Source organism: Nicotiana attenuata, unplaced genomic scaffold (assembly GCF_001879085.1).
Source record: "Nicotiana attenuata strain UT unplaced genomic scaffold, NIATTr2, whole genome shotgun sequence".
Classification (NCBI taxonomy): Eukaryota; Viridiplantae; Streptophyta; class Magnoliopsida; order Solanales; family Solanaceae; genus Nicotiana; species Nicotiana attenuata.
Genome location: NW_017673345.1, coordinates 1 through 13223, shown reverse-complemented (window position 1 = coordinate 13223; position 13223 = coordinate 1).

Here is a 13223-nt window from a genome sequence, read left to right as displayed (position 1 = left end):
CGGGACCCACAGTTGTGGACCTCGAAGAGTGCCTAACACCTTCTCTTCGAGGTAATTTTGAGCCCTTACCCGATCTTTGGTGATGCAAACTGGTTAAACAGATTTGCAAATGGGTGCCCTAACGCACCTCAAAACCGTTATGTGGCGACTCTCTCTTTTAAACCCTTCCTTAAAAGCGTTGTCACGTGTCGAAACCCGATTTCGCGAGAAAAAGGGGCGCGACAAGTAGGGAAGATGAGCTTGAGGTTAGAAGGGGCGTGGAGGCCCAATGTAGCAACCTTCAAGCTCAAGTGGTCGAGTTGCGGGGACAGTTAGAAGAGTGTCGACTTCAGCTGGAAACCCTCAATAATGAGATTGCCGAGAAGCAAAAGGAGCTTGAAAAGGCGATGTCCTCTCGTTTGGATGCTTGGAGGAAGTCGGAGATTCTTGAGTTCGCGAATAGGATTCTCCGAGTCGAGCGGAAGAATGATCAATCAATGGTGAGAGCTAAGGAAGATCGACTCGAGAAGAGGATCGGAGAGCTGGAGAAAGATGACTCTGTTCTTCATGATCGAGTGGCCGCATTGGAGGCCGAGAAGGCCGAATTACTTGCATAGTCGTCCTCTTCCCGCATTTCGGTTTTTCCCAATGTTCCTCGGGAGTTATATGAGGAATGGATTCAAGCCGAGGCCCAGTTTGATATCTTTCGAGATTTGCATGCGGCGGGATCCGTTTCTGGGGTTGCCCTCGAAGATGTTCGTGTTATGGCTCGTGAAGCTCAAATCGCTTGTGGATATGATCCCGCTAAGCCTGAGGCCGATGAGGAGGAAGGGGATGAGGGTGTAGACTGACTTGAGGAGAACGCCTGGTATGATACCGCTTATCCTGAGGGTGAAGGTGGCGACGACGAGGGGGATCGAGATGGTGAGGGTATTGATGTTCAGGGTGGCGACACCATTGAGGACCAAGTTGGCGAGGGCACTAAAGGTCGTGTTGGCGGCGTCCAGTAGTTTTCTTTTTTGAATTTCTTGTGTATTTTTTCCGTCGTCTTCACGAGCCTTTGTAAACAGTTTAAGTGTGAAATATCAAAGTTGTTGCTTGCATCTTCTTCCATTTCTTTTGTTTTCTGCAGTTGCATATATTTTTTTTTTGCTTTTCGTTGTTTGCTCGTTTCGCTTTTGTCCTTATTATAGTTGTTATCTTTTAGCTGGCCATGGCCTTGGAGCCGAATATTTATAGGTCGCGTGCGTTTCTTTGTCGAGATGTGGCCGAGGGCCAATAGGTGTTTTTTCGAGTGAGGTCGAACATAACATTTCGTTAAATCGCGTCCGAGGGCCGATAGGTGTTTGTTCGAGCTTAGTCGAACATAACCTTTCGTTAAGTCCCGACTGAGGGCCGGTAGGTGTTTGTTTGAGCTTCGTCAAACATAATATTTTGTTAAGTCGCGGCCGAGGGCCGGTAGGTGTTTGTTTGAGCTTCACCAAACGTAACCTTTCGTTAAGTCGCGGTCGAGGGCCAGTAGGTGTTTGTTCGAGCTTTGTCGAATATAAACTTTCGTTAAATTGCGGCCAGGGGCCGGTAGATGTTTGTTTGAGCGGGGTCGAACATAACCTTTCGTTAAGTCGCAGCTGAGGGCTGGTTGGTATTTTTTCGAGCGGGGTCGAATCATAACCTTTCATTGAATCGCGGTCGAGGGCCGGTAGGTGTTTGTTCGAGCTTAGTCGAACATAACCTTTTGTTGAATCGCGGCAGAGGGCCGTAGGTGTTTGTTCGAGTTGGGTCGAACATAACCTTAACACGAAAAAAATGTTCTGATAAACGTAAGTTTCTTATTGCTTTGACATTATTGCTTTGGTTACATACTTGGAGAAAATTATAGATTTTGGGTGTTGGCTGGTATTTTGGTCCTAGTCCCAGTCTACTTAGTCCCTTCATTGTTGACTTGGAGAGTATTGAGGAGTCAAGCACTTAAAAAGTAACAACGGTCCTTCCCTCGCGTACTTTGACCCAAAGTGTTCCCCTTGCCACCTAGTTAAAAACCTCCTTGAGAAAACCCAAATGACATAAATCTCAAGTGAGGGAAACAGAGTACAACTTGGGAGACATTTTTTCTCTCAGAAGTTGAAGTATTTGAGGTGGCTGATGTTCCAGTTGTTTGGTAGTAGCTTTCCTTCCATTGTCTCTAGTTGGAATGAACCCTTGTTCACTTTGACTGTGATTTTGTACGGACCATACCAATTTGTTCCCAGCTTGCCTTCACGGGGGTCTTTTCTCACTTGAGTTTTGGCTTTCAGTACGTAGTCCCCGATTTTAAGCGGCAGGACCTTTGATTTCTTGTTGTAATAGCGTTCTGCTTGTTGTTTTTGGGCGACCATTCTTATGTACGCCATATCTCTTTGTTCGTCGATTACGTCGAGTTCCTGCCTTCTGCTCTCATCGTTACACTTGCCGTTTTTGTAGGAGTACCTTAGGCTGGGTTCTCCTACCTCGACCGGTATTACTGCCTCGATCCCATAGACCAAAGAGTAGGGTGTCTCTCCTGTGCTCGTCTTCAGTGTTGTTCGGTAGGCCTATAATACTTCTAGTAATATTTTCGGCCATAGTCCCTTGGCGTCTTCGAGCTTTTTCTTCATGATGTTTAGTATGGACTTATTGGAGGATTTTGCTTGCCTTTTACCCTCTAGGTGATATGGGGTTGAGAGTATCCTTTTGATACGCCATTTCTCGAAGAACTCGGCGATTTTCTTTCCTATGAACTGGGGTCCGTTGTAATAGCTGATTTCCTTGGGTAGGTCGAATCGGCAAATGATGTTTCTCCATATAAAGGTGATTACCTCATGTTCCCGTATTTGGGTGAATGCTCCTGCTTCCTCCCATTTAGAGAAATAGTCAGTTAAAACCAAAAGGAATCGTACATTACCTAGCCTTGCTGGGAGTGGGCCCACGATGTCCATTCCCCATTTGATGAACGGCCAAGGAGAGGTGACTGAGTGGAGGTGATCGCCTACTTGGTGAATCATTGGGGCATACTTTTGGCACTGTTCGCATTTCCTTACGAAGTCTGCAGCGTCCTTTTTCATGGTGGGCCAATCGTATCCCGCCCGTATGAGGCATCTGACCAGTGCTCGATTGCCGGAGTGAGCACCGCAATGGCCTTCATGGACTTCTTAGATGATGCGATGGGTTTGGTTTGGGCCCAAACATTTCGCCAGAGGGTCGTCATAAGTCCTCTTGTATAGGTCGCTGTGGAGGAGACTGTATCTGGCCCCTTGCATTCTTGAATCCTTTGATTCTTTTTTGTTGCGTGCGAGTGTGCCGTCCTGCAAATATGCGATAATATGATTACGCCAGTCCCAAGTTAAGTTTATGGTTTTTTCCTCGATTTGGTCTAGTGATGAGTTGAGGAGATGTGCTACCCTTTTATCTCCGGTTGTGATGCTTTTGGTAGGTGCGGCCAGTTGGCGAGGCCATTTGCTTCGGCATTCTACGGTCGTGGGATCTGATCGAGCTGGCATTCATCGAACTCAGGCAATAGCTTACAAATTTTGGTCTGGTATTTTTGCAACCTTTGTTCCTTGTTTTGGAAAGTCCTTGTGACTTGGTTGACTACGAGCAGGGAGTCACAATGGAGTTTCAACCGTTTCGCCCCATACTTGAGTGCTAGCCTCAACCCTGCAGTTACGGCCTCATACTCGGCCTTATTGTTAGTCATATCTGGGCACCTTATGGACTAGCAAACTACTTCGCTTGTAGGGACCTCGAGTACGAGTCCTAGTCCGGACCCTGATCATTGGATGCGCCATTGATGTATAGGACCCATAGGTCTTGTGTTTGGAGGAAAGCTGCGGCTTCCCTTTCGACTTCAGGCATTATTTTTGCACTGAAGTCGGCGACAAAGTTGGTGGACACCTGTGACTTTATCGCCGTTTGCGGCTGGCATGAGATATCGTGCTCGCTTAGCTCGGTGGCCCATTTGGCCAGCCTCCCCGATAGCTCGGGTTTATGCAAAATGCTCCTTAGGGGAAAGGTTGTGACGACCGAGATGGGGTGGCATTGGAAATAGGGCCTAAGCTTTCGTTAAGCTACGACCAAGTCTAGAGCAAATTTTTTGTGGTGCAGGTACCTCGATCGTCTCGGCGTCGACGAGTGTTTTACTAATGTAAAGATGGGAAATTGCGTACCTTTATTTTCGCGGATCAAGACTGCGCTTATCTCTACCTCGGAGACGGCTAGATAGACAAGGAGTTACTCCCCTGGTTCGGGTTTTGAAAGTAGGGGCGGCGATGATAGGTATGCCTTCAGTTTTCGTAGAGCCTAAACACCACGGGAGTCCATTCGGGGTCGTTGTCCTTCTTGAGTACGCCAAAAAATTTGTGGCAGCTATCCGACGATCGCGAGGTGATCCTTGATAGGGCGGCGATTCAACCAGTCAAGCTTTGGACTTGCTTTTTGGTGGTTAAGAGTCCCGGCATCCCCTCGATAGCTTTGATTTGGTCAGGGTTGACCTCGATCCTCGCTGCGATACCAGAAAACCCAAGAACTTTTTCGAGGCTACGACAAACGTGCATTTCTCTAGGTTCAGCTTCATTTCGTACCGTCTGAGTATGTCGAAAGTTTCTTTCAAATGATCGATGTGATCATCTACCCTTTCAGACTTGACTAACATGTCGCCTATATATACCTCCATGGTCTTACTAAGCTGGTCTTTGAACATCTTTGTTACCAATCTTTGATAAGAAGCCCCCGCATTCTTTAGTCTAAACGGCATGACCCTATAGCAGTACGTTCCTTGGTGGGTGATGAACGTGGTCTTCTTCCTTCATAAGAATTTGGTTATAGCCTGAATAAGCATCAAAGAAGCTTAATAGTTTATGCCCGGCTGTTGCGTCGATGAGTTGGTCGATATGGGGTAGCGGGAACGAATTCTTCGAAAATGCTTTCAAGTCTGTGAAATCCACGCACATCCGCCATTTCGCATTTTTATTTTTGACCATCACTACATTGGCGATCCACTTGGGGTACTTCGACTCCCTGATGGAGCTGTTCTCTAACAGTTTTTCCACACCTCGCGGACTGCATCGTTGATGGCATAGTTGAATTTATGCCTGACCTATCTTACTAGGGGTGGAATGGGTAGACGTTTAATTTGTGTGTGGCGATTTACTTTGGGATTCCCGACATATCTGCATGGCTGAAAGCAAACAAATCTACATTAGCTATTAAGAGTTGACTGAATTTACTTGGTTCTCAAAGTTTGCAGCCGATATAGGCCTTCTCGCTATGGTCGTTGAGGTCCAAGTGAACGGGGTCGAGGTCTTCTATGGTCGAAGCTGTAGCCTCGACCGTGTCGGGATCCATGATGACCTCCCCGATCTCTTCATGCTTCGACCTCGAGCCCGTTGATTGCTATGCCTCATTTTATTTGTCTTTTTTCTGTTGGGTGGTCGTGCTGTCCAAGGCAATGTGGTAGTATTCCAAGGATGTGCGATGTTCCCCGCGTATGCTGAATATTCCCCATGGTGTTAGGAATTTAATTACTTGGTATAGGCTGGAGGGGATGGCTTCCATTGGGTGTATCCATGGTCATCCCACTGTGGTGTTGTACACAGTGGCCTGGTCCATGATGTGGAATGTCATCTCCAGAGTGACGCTACCGGCCAAGACAAGGTGTAATTTCTTAAACCGGCTAGCATGATGCAGCCAGCACTATCTTGTCCTCGAGTCTCATTTGGGTGAGGACTCAGGGATAGATAATGCATGCGCCACTTCCATCGTTCTCCATGATGAGTTTGACATCGGTATCTAAAATGCGTAGAATGATAACGAGGGCATCATTATGAGGAAAAGTCAAACCATCGACATCCGACTCGTCGAAGATGATACTTTCTTCGAGTCCGTCGTACCGATCGTGAGTGATATATCGCTTGAGCTTGTGAGTGGTGGTGAACTTTACGTCGTTGATAGAAGCACCGTCGCCATAGTCGATGATCATGTTGATAGTAAGAACTGCTGATGGCGGCTTTGGCAGGCCTTGATGTTCATGTCCTCTGGCAAAGTTGGGTTCCCGTTATCACTTAACTGCTCTTTGAGGTGCCCTTGCTGTAAAATGTTTATGACTTCTTGTCTGAGGGCGACGCAATATTCTGTTTTGTGACCACGTTCCTGGTGGAACTCACAGAGGGCGTCAGATTTTCTGTTGTTCGGGTCTGATCTCATCTTCGGCGGCCACTTCACCTTTGTTCCGAGTTTCTCAAGAGTGTAGACTATTTCTGTAGGTGACACGCAAAAATTGTGAGCAGATAATAAGGGGGACATACCTCTTTCGTTGCGGTGAGTTCCCGTCCTTGGCCAGGATGGACCTTCTTCATAAGGGGGAGGGGGGGGGGGGGGGGAGGCGCTACGGCCGTCCGGGTGATCTCTTCTGGTGCTGTCTGTTCATTCATTTCTGGATTCGGCTTGTACTGAGGTTAGCCGGTGGGTTGGTCCGTTGAGGTCGTCCTCGTCTGCTCGGACCTCGACACAATAAGCATTATGGATTTCGTCCCAAGTGGTTGGAGGATACTTCATCAATCGGCTCAACAGTTTTCTAGTTGCTCTTGAACCATCTCTACTCAGCCCATCTAGAAGGTCACGACTGCCATCTCTTTGGTTACGTTCGGCAGAGTCATCCTTACTCTATTGAACCAGGCGAGGAAGTCCCTTACTCTTTCTCCCAAGGACTGTTTAATTGCGAATATGTCGTTTACTCTTGCTTCGGCCTTTTTGGCTCAGGCATGGGCGGTTACGAACTTATCAGCCATTTCTTCAAAAGTTTCTATGGAGCGAGCTGGTATATGTGAATACCATGTTAATGCCCCTCCCATAAGGGTTTCGCCAAACTTCTTCAGCAAAATAGAGGACACTTGTCCCTTGGTGAGGTTGTTGCCTTTCACGGTGTTGAAGTAGTGAGTCACATGATCCCTAGGATCGGTTGTTCCGTCGTATATCCTGAGGTGGGGCAGCATTTTGAAGGTGTTTGGTATGGCATGCAGGGCTGCATCATTGTTGTACAGTTGCTCTACTAACCTGCCATCATCCCTTTTTGGCAGCAGCTTAGGCGGTATCTTGTCTACTCGTTCTTGGTGTTCTTTCATCTAGGGGCGTCCCTTCTTCTGCAGACGTGGAGACCCCTTTTCTGCTGGGTTTTGTTATGTTTACAGTGTGGGGGAGGCGACCTCTCTCGCCTAGGGGACGCGTTGGGCGTCACGTCCTCGCCTACTATTTTCGCAGCTTTCATTGATAACATTCATGAGGTTGGTTGGGAAGTCACTTGTTATTTTTGTCCTTTCTCCTTGGTTACCTGCCATGCAATGTTTTGTATACACAAAGAAAATAGATCTCGGGGTTTTTGACATTAGTGACTTGAGTTAATTGTAGATCTCGAGGAAACTAAAAATTTAAGTAAAAAATCCCCACAGACGTCGCCAAATCGTTTGACAAAAAAATATAGATCTTGGTTCAACTAATTAAATTTATATAAATGAGGGAAAAATCTTAGCTAACAATAATATCCCAAAGATGGAGTTCTCAAAAGTGCAATAAATATCTCGTAGGTATATTTCGGTAGCTGGCAAGCTTGAAACACACACTAAAATATGCTCGCTAGACGAATATGGTATAGAAAATATCGTATCCACGGGGATTGGATTTAAAAAGTATTTTCGTAGCTTCTAGTTTTAATTGCTATTCAAGATGATCAATACTTTAGAGTTGTTTGATTTAAAACTAATATTTACTAAAAGTCTAAACTATTGGCTAATGACAATCGCAACAAGAGTAAGCAAGAAGATATCAAAGGGAGAAAATAGGGGTTGATTGGATAGGTGTAAGATACTTGTTCGGGAATTAACTCTAGTTGATTCACTTCTAAGGTTTAAGTGAGTCTCTCGAATTCACTCAATTCTAGTCAACCGTTCAGTAGAAACTCCTCTATCGATTAAGTCTCAACCTCGCGATATGAACTAAGTTAAGCTCGGTGAAAATATGCAGGAATTCGTAGTGGAATAGTCTTTAGGAGAACCTCTTTCGATTATCCTCCTAACTAGGTATAAACATTAATTCAACTAGCCTCTTTCCATTACTAATAAGAATCAACGAATTCAACCAACAAGATAATGCAAAACATCACAAATTATGCCTCTTTCTATTATATAAACATGTGAATATATATGCAATAATAAAAATACCCAAAATGATTAAATACATAAAACTAGAGTTAATATACACAAACAATTCTCAAAATACCAAATCCATCAATCCCTGAGGAGGAATCATAAGTTTAAGTCAATGGACCACATAAAACATCCAAACCGTTGTCTTGAGTGAGGATGAATGGTGAAATCCTTGTGCTCTTGCCTCTCCTTCTTCTCCTTAGCTTCCTTAGGTCTAAATTATGTCAAAAATCCATAAAATACCATTTTTCCATGTATATATACCAAGTAGAGTCAGGCCCAAACGAAAACACCTTCTCCTACGCAAAATAGGACACTTTTTCGAAGTTGTACGTGCGCGGCCGCGCATTTTTCACACTGTTCTACCCCAGATGCGCACCCAATGCGAGACCAGTGCTCAGACGTGCACTTTTCACCATGTTCTGTTGGGAATTTGAGAAAACCTAAAACATGAAAGTTGTATTACTTTTAAATATCTTTCCAACGATATATTGTGGAGCCCAAACGGATCTCTGAGCGAAAGGTTATATGCATTTTACTGAACACTGCGCAGTATGCCTGCTCGATTCTTCATTTCGTTCTTCAAGTTCACTATCATCCGTTGATCCCCGACCATGATCCCAGCTTAATTACTTGAGTTTTTACTCAAACTTCAAAGCTCCAAATCAATTGAATTCATTCCATAACATCTACATAGATCGGAATCGCTCCTACAAGGCATAAAACACACACAATTAGTGCAAAACACTAGCGATTAAAGCTCAAACTAAATTAAAGTGCAGTAAATTAGAGTGTAATAATCGACTAAAACATGAGATTATAGCCTACCATTTACACACCACACCAAACCATTTCTCGTCCTCGAGCAATCAAACCACACTTTATAGAGACACAACCTTACTAATCAACTCTCCTAACTCATTACACCAAGAATATTTAAAATAGATTAAGCACAATAGTGTAACATCTTCACCTCAAGAATTAACTCACAAGTACCATGAATTTTTCACAACTCATTTACTTACTCTAACATAGAGGTCAACGACATTACCTTTCCTTCATGAATCAAGTGCCTTACACAATAAAAGAGAGTAATTCCACACACATAAAATTCAAGAACAGTTAGGAACTCAAGATAGAAAGAATTCACTCACTCTCAGAAACGACATTCATATGCCACAAAAGATGCACCATAGGCTTGCCGGTAGTGTACTACTCTACTAATTGAGTTTGTTCAGTCAAGGATCAAGTAGGACTTTAATTGGTTGTAATGTAGGCCGCGGTATGGGTAGGATACATTTAGATATAAGAGTGACTACACCTCCCTAAGCACTTTAATACATACACTTTAACATTCAAGACCCCATACTTATGTCAAACCATATCTCCACCTTCACATCGTTATACATCAACTCCTACTTATTTAAGCATAATTACATCAAGAGTCACCACTATCAAAGAATATTTTACACAGAAATACAACTAGTTTTTCTTTCTTTTTCAATTCAAGTGGCTCTTACTTTTTCAGAACAATGCACCTTTCTCCTTATTTCAATAGTTCCACTCAAAAATCCAAACAAACCACCCCACACTTCATCTTTTACAAAGTTCATAACAATCTCAAGTGCTCACGAGAGGTACAAGGTTCAAATAGATTGTCAATTCAAACAATTGGGTAAGGCTTGTAATGTGGTTGCCAAAGAAACAAGATTACAGGCTAAAAGGGGTTAACTAAGATTCATATCAATTAGGTGGGCAAAACCTTATAACTGGCTCAACAAAGAAATGTCTATATCACTTCCAAGACTGAATAAAACTACTATTTCGCTTTGCAAACACACGGGGAAAGTTCAAGACATCAAATACATTGCACAGAATAACAGAAACCTTACACACATGCCACATAACTCACTCAGGATTGGACTCATCAAGACACTCTAGTCAAAGCAATTAAGCAAAGTTAAGATCATACAATTTAGGGTACTGTACAAGAGTAAAAAACTGAGCCTAAACGTCACCACTAAAGCACTCACTATTCTCAAGGCATAACCAAGTCAAGATATATTGCTTTCATTTCAAACCATAGCACAAGGTTTCCTACTCCTAAAAAAAATAAAAACTAACTACACGGTTCAAACAAAACCCTTCGAAAAGAACCGCGACACAAAGAAAAACCATACGAGAATTAATACACTACCTAACAAAAGAAAATATTTTTGTCTTTTTATTTCAACTTTAATCCCTCAAGAAACCCGTCGAATGATATCCATCGTCGGGAAAAGTCGAAAATTTTAAAAATTTTATGGTTTTTTTTAAAAAAAAAATTCTAACTACTAAAAAGCAAAAACTAACTCATATACATATAACACACAAATACCCCCCCCCCACCCCACACTTTAAGTTGCGACATGTCCCCATGACACACAATTTAAAAGCATAAAGTAGAGGAAACTTCCCTGAATCTCTAGTCGGGGTCTGAGTCGAAGTTGGGCTCCATTCCACGCACCCGAACTAGTGCGCACATCCATGCAGATAGCTTTTTCTCAGCCTTCTTGGGGTACATTCCACACTTATCTTTTTCGAAAACAGCAGCCTTCTCTTTCGCGCCCTTCACCTTCCACTCAACACTTGCAGCTGGCTTCTCCTTTTTCACTCCAATTGCTACATTCATCTCAAAAGTCATTGTCTCCTCACCCACTCTACGCATGAGTTTTCTATCATGTATGTCTAATATAGCTCTACCCGTTGCTAAAAATGATCTTCTTAGGATGAGGGGGACCTCCTTGTTCTCCTCCATATTCACCACTATGAAATCTACAGGAAATACAAACTTATCCACCCTCACCAACACATCTTCTACTATCCCCTCGAGTGTTATAGTTGTTTGGTCTGCCAGCTGCAAAGATATTGGCACCGACCTTATCTCTCCAATATCCTTCTCCATTTTCCTGTAAATAGACAATGGCATTAGATTAATTGAGGCACCAGAATCACATAAAGACTTATCAAAGTTAAGAGTGTCTAAAGAGCAAGGTATAGTAAAACTCCCTGGATCTTCACACTTTGTGGGAGTTTATTTTGAAATATTGCTCTACAATGCTCTGTGAGTTTGACCACTGAGGTCTTTTCCATCTTTCTCTTCTTTGTGAGGATCTCCTTCAAGAACTTTGCATAAGCTGGCATTTGTGAGGGAACTTCAGTGAATGGCAAATTTACATTGACCTGTCTCAGCATGTCTAAAAATCTCTCGAACTGCTTGTCCAACTTTTATCTATAGAGCTTTTGGGGAAAAGGTAGAGCAGGCATGTGCTTGCTCACATCATCAGATTCCTCCCTTCTTGAAGTTTCCTCCTTCTTCTTTTTCTCAGCTCCCTTCTTGCCTTTCTTCTTCTCAGTCTTTTTATCATCTTCAAATTTTTAGCTCCTTCCCACTTTCTTTTTCAGGCGCAACTTCTTTTTGACTTGGAGTGGGTGTGAGCACGTGATTTTTGCCCTAAGCAAACTATTTCCAAAAGTCTCAAATAATTGATTTCTCTATTATTTTACAATTTCTGTGAATTTTTTGCTACATTTTGTGTTAATTGGTTGCATTTTATTCATATGAAAATACAAATAGGCATTTGCATTTAGGGATTTGATTAGTTAGTTTTAGAACAAAGTTAAAGAAAATCACAAAAAAAAAATAGTTCTTTACACGTTTAATTGTTAATTGTTGCATTTATCTTTAAATAGAATTTTAAATAATTTTAGGAGTTAAATAGATTAATTAGGTCTTTGTTTTGTTTTAACATTTTATAAAATCAGAAAAAATAATAAGTAAATAAATAAAAAAATTAAAAAGAGAAAATTGGGACAGAGCTGGGCTGATTTTAATAAAACTAGCCCAAATACATGCCCAGCCCAGCTAAAACGACCCCACTCCAATCTGCTTCAAACCGGACTAAACCACTGGCCCAAACGACCTGCCCGGTCCAATTGCCCCATACTCAAAAAGACGTCGTTTTGACGTCGTTTAATCATGACCGTCCATCCCCTCAAATCCAACGGCCTGGATTGATCCTTCAATTCAAATAAAAGTGTCCGAATTATACCCAAAACCCTAAAACATCCCTCACCCTCCTCGTACTCCCTGTAACGCCGGCGTTGCCCCACCGTCCTCCTCCCATCTCCGCCGTCCTCCGCCCTAGCGCCGCCGGCCGGAAATCACCGCCGCCGGCGGCGATGCTCCGATGGCCCCCAAAATTTCACACTATACTCTCCTTCACCTCGTCTTTCCAACCCCCACATCCATGGCCCTCGAATCCTAACCCGCCTCCTCGCATATCCAATCCAAGTTTTCCGGCCAAGTCACAAACTTACCCAAATCCGACCAAACTAACACCCTTGAACCGCCTCACTCTCCTCTCTCTAAACCCCCAAACCCCGTCCCTCGAATACCCTCCGAACTCCTCGAATCTCCGGCCAAAGTTCCGGCCAAAACCCTAAACTCTCCAAATCTCACTAACTTCACGCCAACGGACCTCCTCACATCCCTCATGACGAATACCAGAAGCTCTCGAATCTCGTCGGAGTTGGTCGAATTTTTGAATCGATGAGGCGGCAAAACCCTACAATCATATCAGTGAGTTTGCTTCGATTTTGTTTCTGTTTTTCCCCTTTTCTCATGAGGTTTTGAAGTAATTCCATAATTGTTCTGGCTCCATGATTAGTTGATAACATGAAACTGTTTTTGCAATTTTGTCATTGGTTTAGGTATAGTTTTTATTCAAGTGCTCTAAGTTTAGTTCTTCCTTGTTCGATCATTTCTTGTTTGAATTGATGCTGTAGTTTTTAATTTCTAGGTTCATTTTCGTGTTGATTTTTTGCCAATTCTGTTTTGATTTTGACTATGTGTTGGGTTCTGGTTGTTTATTCTAATCTGTTCTAGTTTTTGATTTTAGTTGTGATTGTTAGTTTAATTCTTTGTTAATTTGTTTTGATAAGTCCTTAATCAATTTTGTTTAGGCTTTGTTTAGTCTTAATCTGATCGTTAGT